The 7,560-nt window shown below is 43.1% G+C and overlaps 1 long non-coding RNA gene across 1 annotated transcript; it reads right to left on the bottom strand.

The window, feature by feature from the left end:
* Nucleotides 1–305: 305 nt before the first annotated feature.
* Nucleotides 306–4,361, bottom strand: LOC111649725 (uncharacterized). Its single transcript, XR_002760333.2, has 4 exons — nt 3,885–4,361; nt 2,868–3,179; nt 2,077–2,167; nt 306–1,892 (listed from the first exon to the last, which is right to left on the bottom strand). It is a non-coding gene; the product is annotated as an uncharacterized LOC111649725 (long non-coding RNA).
* Between the last annotated feature and the right edge of the window lie 3,199 nt (nt 4,362–7,560).

Below are 7,560 nucleotides of genomic sequence, written 5' to 3'. Positions count from 1 at the left end.
ACCACCTGAGCACCGAGCTGCAGAGCGACGGTTCGAGTTAGAGGGAGAGGATCGATGGCCTAACGGATGGATGATGGCGTGTACTCAGGCCTCCATCGGTCCTGTTTTCCCTCCGTAATCACAGGGATTTCTTGCTTGTCGTTGCGTTACGATGCCTTATCAAACCGGTCGATTTAATTAGAATCAGCTGCCTCCACCTCAACGTGTGTTTCGCTTCTCAAATGACTTTAGATTGATTTCCGTGCTGGGATGGATTAACCATGAGGTTATTTTTAACCTCAGAGTGAACACAGTGAGAAAGATGCTTGAGGCTCCAGTTTCAGCTTTTATCAACAATTACTACAAAGTTTTTGTGCATCAGAACGTCCTTTAGTAAGATATGTCAAACATGTCATGAGCTTCACCTGATGACGGTCTGAAACATTTTACATAAAGTGAGAATAAGTGACTTATTTGGTTCGTTTGTGAAATAATGAAACGGATGAAAATAAGATTTTAAAAACAAAACAAAACAGAAATCTTTGTTTTACAGGTTTTAGTTTCAGCAGTTCACAGCTTTCAAAAACACTGAACATCTATCTTTTATCTTTAGCATTCTGAGCTAACGTCAGGAAGCTAAGATGCTAACACAGATTTAATCTTTACAGTGTTAGCCTGATGGGAACGTCATTAGTTCTGCAGATATTTGGTCATGAATCAAAGTATTGGACTAATTAACTGTTGATGTGACGATGAGGGAAAATCAGAGGATCAGCAGTTGAGTTAATAGAGTTCATCCTCAGGGGAGCGTGAAAGTCTGAACCATATCATCACAATCCATCCAACAGCTGTTGAGATGTTTCACTCAGAACCAAAACCTTGCTGATGTTGCTAAAGGACAAGCGAGAGGATTCATCCTCTGAGGACCACGAATGCACCAAATTTCATGGCAATACAGACGTAGTTTTGAGTAATTCCTAATGTATTTTTAATGATTTTAATTCCTGCTGGACGAGTGAACTGCAATTCTTTCAGGTTGAAACAAATCCACTTTCCTCTGCACATTAAGATTTATTTTCCAAATCTTCTATTGTCTCAAAAAACCTCTTCAGTTTCTCAAAGGTTGAAGTTATTTTTGATTCAGTGACTTGAGCGAAAGCAGCAAACAAAAATCTAAATGTAAAAAGATGACGATTACATAAGAGTGATTTGGATTCACCAGCTCTGATGCTCGACGTCTTCTCAGGGAGCAACATATTTCACTGGAGTGAAGCCGGAGGAGAAAGTCCGTCCGTGGCTTTGATAAATCACCAGCGGTTCGACCTTCGCCGGCCGAGCGGTCCGCCGTCCTTCGCGGAGAAACGTCCGGCCGCGTTTCTCCACGTCAGGACTCGGACGTGCGATCCATCACTCTGGCATCATGTGCTGTCAGCGATGAGATGAGTACAGGAGCTTTATTGTGCCTCGGCGGCGACAAGGACGCAGCGGGATTGATGTTAAATGTTCTGATCAATAAGGTGATGCCACGGACTTCACATCCAATACTGAGGAGGTGCATTAACCTGCTGCGGTCGGGGTGATGCTTCTTTAAATTAAGTGGCCCTGTCACTCCCCCTCATGTCAGCCTGCGATGTTAAACTGCCCTCTTTACAAGCACATGAAGAAGAGTGTGTGACGGGCTGCTGAGCGAAGCCCCGGCGTCGATGTTTATGCAAACGTCCTCCGAGGTGCGTTTGTTTTCCCACAACAATGAAGTAATTCCCGGCGTCCTCGTGAGTCAGTCTCTGATGTTGCCGTGGTAATTTATGAACACGTGAGCGGCTGAAAGAGACGCTGAGGGGCTGCGACATTCAACCTTCAGCAGCCATCTTTATCCGCTCAGACACAAGAGGCTGGAAGATTAAAGCATCTGGCTGCAGCAGGAGACAGGAAGCGTCAGTTTAAAGCAGCTATAATCAATACTCTGATCATAACAATGGATCAAATCACTGTCTAATGTGAAAGGTGCGCAGCGTCGCTCGGCTCCTCGCAGCTTTACAGTGTTACAGCTCATTATTTTAGTTTTATGACCCACAACTTGTTATTGTTCCCTCTCACCGTCTCGTGATGCGTTCACAGGCTCGGAAAACACAAACACAGCAAGTAGCAGCTGATTTCCCTGTGGAGTTGGAGGAGACCAAAACCAGAGCTAAAAGAAGAGGGAACATGTTGATTATTCATCACAACTGCACATGAATGATCATGTTGTTGTGTTTGTGTTGTGTCAACAACAACAACAACAACCTGCGATCACAGGTTTCATGTTGTGCAACATGTTGTAAATAAATCATGTGATTTGACTTTGGCAGCAGCTGAAACGTGATATCTCCGTGACGCCTCGAGGGAATTTGTTTAGATTTTACAAAAACATTCATTTGGACTCAAGTATGAACCGATTTGATTTTGGTGGTCAAAGGTCAAAGGTCAAGGTCTTTGTGACCTCACAAAACACATTTTTGGGCTTAACTCACAAATTCATGTAGTTCTTACGACACAATTTAACTCAAATGTCTGACAGGATCAAGGACATTTATATCAAAAAGGTCAAAGGTCAACTTCTCTGTGACATCATAACTGTTTGTGATTTGATTGTGACCAGATTTCCTGCGACCTGGCTGGTGATTGGTCACACACCAGAGCTAAAGCTTTTCAATCACTATAAATCATATCAGCTGATGTTGATGCAGCATTCATGTTCAAACAGCCCAGACTGTAAAATGTCCAACGATTTTCTTGGACCTTACAGAATTCAGTTTCACAAACTTTTTACATGTGAAGCAGCAGAAATTGTTGATGAAGCATTAGATTAATTCAGACACTAAGAAACACTCAATAAATAAAATACAAACCTGGTGAAGACACGGCGGGATATGAAGCACATGATGTGTGAGATATCTGGGACGTGTTGATCTTCTCATGCGTCAGTGCTTTTCCTGCTGTTGGTTATCTAACATACAGCGTCTTGTGGTGGGATGACTGACGCACTGACACATGCAGTTCACCCACGTACCAGGTGTACAGGTCTTCAGCATCCAGGGGAGGTCACCTGCAGACCTCCTCCGAATCTCCTCCACCAGATCCTCCAGAGAGAGAGAGAGAGAGAGAGAGAGAGTCCAACCTCACTCTCCCCGAGAGGTGAGACGCTCAGAGGCTGGAAGCTGCTGGAGGAGAGAGGGAAGGATTCAGAGCAGCAGGAAAACAACAAGGTGTATATTTTATACATTTACTAGATAAACAACATCGACCAGACGACAAGAAAAGGGAGCAAAGACGATGTGGTTCATGGTCAGCGTCTAAACTCCCAGCTCACCCTGGTCCAATGACTCAGAAACATGTTTATTACCAAGTACGTTTTCATATACAAGGAATCTGTCTTCCCTGTCAGCTGTGGTTAACTGGTATGACACATCCTCCAGTGACACAGCAGTTACTAGTAGTGCTAACACTAAACGAGGCTAAACAGGAAATGACAACAGGTTAAACTTAAAAACACATCAAAGAGCAGCTTGTGGAGGACTTCCTGTCTGAGCTGCACCATGCACAGACGTGTCAGGCCCAGCTCCTCACCACACTTGATTTATCCCTGCAAAAATATTTTTTAGAAAAACATCTTGATACACAAGAAGCTAACGTCAGCGCAGGAGTGATTCAGAACGAGCTAATGATAGCACGGGCCTTCGCTCCTTCTGGGTTTTATCTTGTATGAAAATCTCTTTCCTCAGAACATAGTTTATAACTTCAACATTAATGTAAAACCTCACATTTAGAGATGAATGCAGCTTCTCTCAACACAAACTGTGTCATCAGACCTCAGGTTGTTTGAAACATGCGTTTGGCCACTGAACACTCCAGTTTATTTCAGTTACCTTTGAACACACGTCAGTCATGCTCTGTCGACTGTTCACATCCTTCAGAAACATGTCTGCTCGGAGGCTCGGCTTCCTGCCGGAGGTTTCCCCTCAGCGTTGGATACGTGGTGTAAAGAGGCAGATTAGAGTCTCTGAAGGAAGCTGCACGGCTCAGCTTCGATGTCCCCTCTCACTGAAATGGCTTAACTGCAAATAAAAGCGCCAGAGAAGAAGAAGAAGAAGAAGAAGAAGAAGAGAGGGCAGGGAACGACACTTCCTCGCTGGCAGGAGCAGCCTTCTGAAAATACAGTTAATTGAGTGTTATGTTTCAGTTTGTTTTTTCAGTCTTGTCGAGGCCCGTCTTTGGCAGCGACGGACGTGTTTGGACGAGGAACAGTTGGACGTCTTTTACCAAACCCCGGGCGGCTGCCCAAACATGAAGCCCACAAGAAAATCAGGTTCCTGGAGCAGCACAGGCCCACAGACGGCTTTATATTTAGTGTCTGCACACAACCTCTGTCTCTGCTCTCTTCAAGTTACACCGAAGGAAATGAATCACCAACTCTGAGACGTCTCAGAGTGTTACTCAGTACTTAAGAAGTGCATGTCACTGTGAACGTTCAAGAGCTTCAGACTGACCCAAACCAGCACAGTGGGCTCCAGTTTTCACTGTTTTAAAAACTGATAATTAGTGGAATCATCCAGAAAATAATCAGCAGATTAATCGACATTGAAAACAATCATTAGCTGCCATGATTCTGAGCCCCACGTCCAATGTGTGCACATGAAAAAACATGTATTATCTGCTCTAAAACAGGCTTCATCTGGACTCGTCTGAATCCCCCACAGGCAGAGAAAAGGAGATTTAAGAGAAAAGACCAACACAGTGCGACGTGACGGAGACAGAGGCAGACAGAGAGGCTGCGGTGTCAGCTCTCCGTCAGTGTTTGTTGCAGGTTTTGGATGAAGAGAAGCCGGAGGAACAGATCTCTTCCCCCGGGGGGGGGGGGGGGGCGCTCTGTCTCTTTCACCTTTAGTCAGGAGTTTGTCTGAAGTGCACAAAAGTTTCCACCTCAGCGAGGATGCAAATGAAACCAGGAGAGATTTTGGCAAGAAAGTCTGTTTTGTGGGTTTGGATACTTCTCCTCTCAGTGACCTTTACTGAAGCTGATACTGATGAGACTCAAATCCTCCAAATCCCCTGAACGGAAAACCAAACCTACAACTCTAAATATACTGACTTAACAACCAAACTACAGAGGTTTGTGTATCAGCATGCTGTCCTTAAAGGTTTCAAGAGAACTGATGATTAGCTCGCCAGCGCAACTCTTCATTAATGCATGAAAGTTATTTCCTCTGTATCACAGGTAGCAAAATAAATCAAATACTACCTCCTCATCTGGACCAATTCTTGCAGCTGTCAGTCAATACAGGAGGATAACAGGAAGTATATGGGCCAGACTCGGGCCGAGGACTCAGGCAGATGATTGTTGTTTATTTTGCTCTCTGGGATGTTACAGTGTGGGGATAATAAGGTCGGCTAATGTTGAATCCTTCATTTCCAAACCAGTAGTTCCCATAAGTCATTACTAAGACTTCAGACCTCTGACAGTACGAGTCTTAACCACGCGTCGACCTCAGAGGCTGAAAACTGAAGAACCAGGAGCTGCAGTTCCTCTAACGACCACTAGAGTCTGGCTCCAACAGTGAGTCAGTCCCCATAGACTCCCATGTTAAAATGTCCAACTTTACAGCAGAAATAAACATATTTACAGCCTGGTACAAAAACTGTTTTGTACTCGCTCCACCTTTTTGCCCATTTTTGGATTTGCCCAGGTCAGGGGCGGAGTCAGACACTGTCAAAATGGCGACAGTGGTGCAGCTCACTCTGAGCTTCTTCAGAAACCTGTGGGTGACGTCACGGAGGCAACGTCCATCTTTATTTACAGTCTATGGTCTTTAATAGAGCAACAGTAGAAAAACATTTGGTTGGTTCACAAAATAAAGTGTTTTATAAAATAAAGTCATGATCATTTTTATTTCTCAGTGAACTTCATTCAAAGTGCAGGTAAGAGTAGATCAGTATTTGCTGCTTGCTTTGCTCGAGCTGAGATTTTATTTTTCTTCGAGCTGCAGCAGTCCCACATTTATAATGTCAGATCTGTCAAATACTTCCTTAACGGTGAACACAAGTTCATGACAAGCAGCAGAAGTTGACCAACACAAGGAGGCCGAGCGCAGACGGAGAATTAAAAGACAAAATATCACAGCTGACTGTGTGTTGTGGAAAGTGAAAGGTCATATTTCTTCTACTAATTCACTGTCACCGTCAGATAAACATGTCACATTTTTGGCAGCCTACCTACATATCTGAGTTATCTCGGAGTTGTTCTAACAGCTCCACGAGCCTGCAGGTCTGAGCACGACCGTTCAATCTGACATAAACTGAGAAGTAACGTTCGCCAAACAAAGCGTGACAGCGCGCTGAGAGCCGTCAACCAAACAATGTGTGGAGAGGAAGTGGCGCAGCAGCAGGGAGGATGTTCCTGACTGACAGATGAATTTCCTCTGGGGGTGAGAACAGCAGAAACACAGGATCCAGGACACACTGGATGTATAATGAAATACTTTAGTCACAAAATAAAGATTTCAGAAAGTTTGTTCAAAATTTTATCACCTGTGTTTGTCTATTATAAATTATATTATCCTGTTGCCTTGAAAGGAGCTATCTGTAAGTCTGTCTATTGCTACATAGCAAACATTAGCATCAACAGCTGTTTACTAACCAGTTTTGACAAGAGCTTCAGCAATTGTTGTGTTTACGTGAAGGAGGTTATAATACGTCCCCTGAGCAGCCACCTTTTTAAGGGCAGACTGGACGCTTCAGTGACTCAGTATTGGAAAGTGATGAGAGTTAGCTGGTTAGCATGCTGATAGAAAATAAAGAAAAACAACATTGTTGTTTTCCACCTCTGGAGACAGCTGTTGGTGAGTAAAAGAATTAAATTTTATGCTGAACTCACAACGTTTCTTCTAGACTAGTAAGTAAACAGCTGCTAATGCTAATGCTAGCTATATAGTGGTGGCAAAACAAACCGCTCCTTTAAGAAAATGTGGTGTTTTTGTTTCCACTACAGCTGGAAACTGAATGACTTTAAATCACAGGAACCTACAGACTTTACAACACACACTTAACAACTGTCTGCCAACACACAATGTATGTTTTGTTTGTTTTGTTTGTTTTATTATGTTAAGTAGAGATATGTTGCGTTGCGTTATGTGACATTGTGATATGTGATGTTGCGTCATGTGGCGTTGTAATGCATAACTTTGTGACACGTGACGTTTCGTAATGTGATGCTACCTTCATTGATGTTGTCACACGGTACGTTTCGTAACATTATATTGCGTTGTGTCACAATGAATGCAGCATGTGTTTTAACTTTAATTCATTTTAATTTAAGTTTTAATTAGCTCCTAATTAAAATTAAGAATTAAAACTCCTCATTCGAAACCTCCATCTGTGAAATATATAATGTTCATGGTCAATCTGCAGAACTACCAGAAGGTGAATCAGTGTTTCATGTATCAGTGAGCAACAGATACACAAACCATAAAAAAGCTTCTTATTCAAAAGCCTCTAAAATGTGAAGATGTTCAGTCGATGACAATGACAGCTGAATGAAACAGTGAC

Source organism: Seriola lalandi, unplaced genomic scaffold (assembly GCF_002814215.2).
Source record: "Seriola lalandi dorsalis isolate HSWRI2012SDOR001 ecotype SW California unplaced genomic scaffold, Sedor1 jcf7180002051888, whole genome shotgun sequence".
Lineage (NCBI taxonomy): Eukaryota > Metazoa > Chordata > Actinopteri > Carangiformes > Carangidae > Seriola > Seriola lalandi.
Note: the sequence above shows the minus strand (reverse complement) of the source record. Positions and strands in the feature narration are given on the sequence as shown.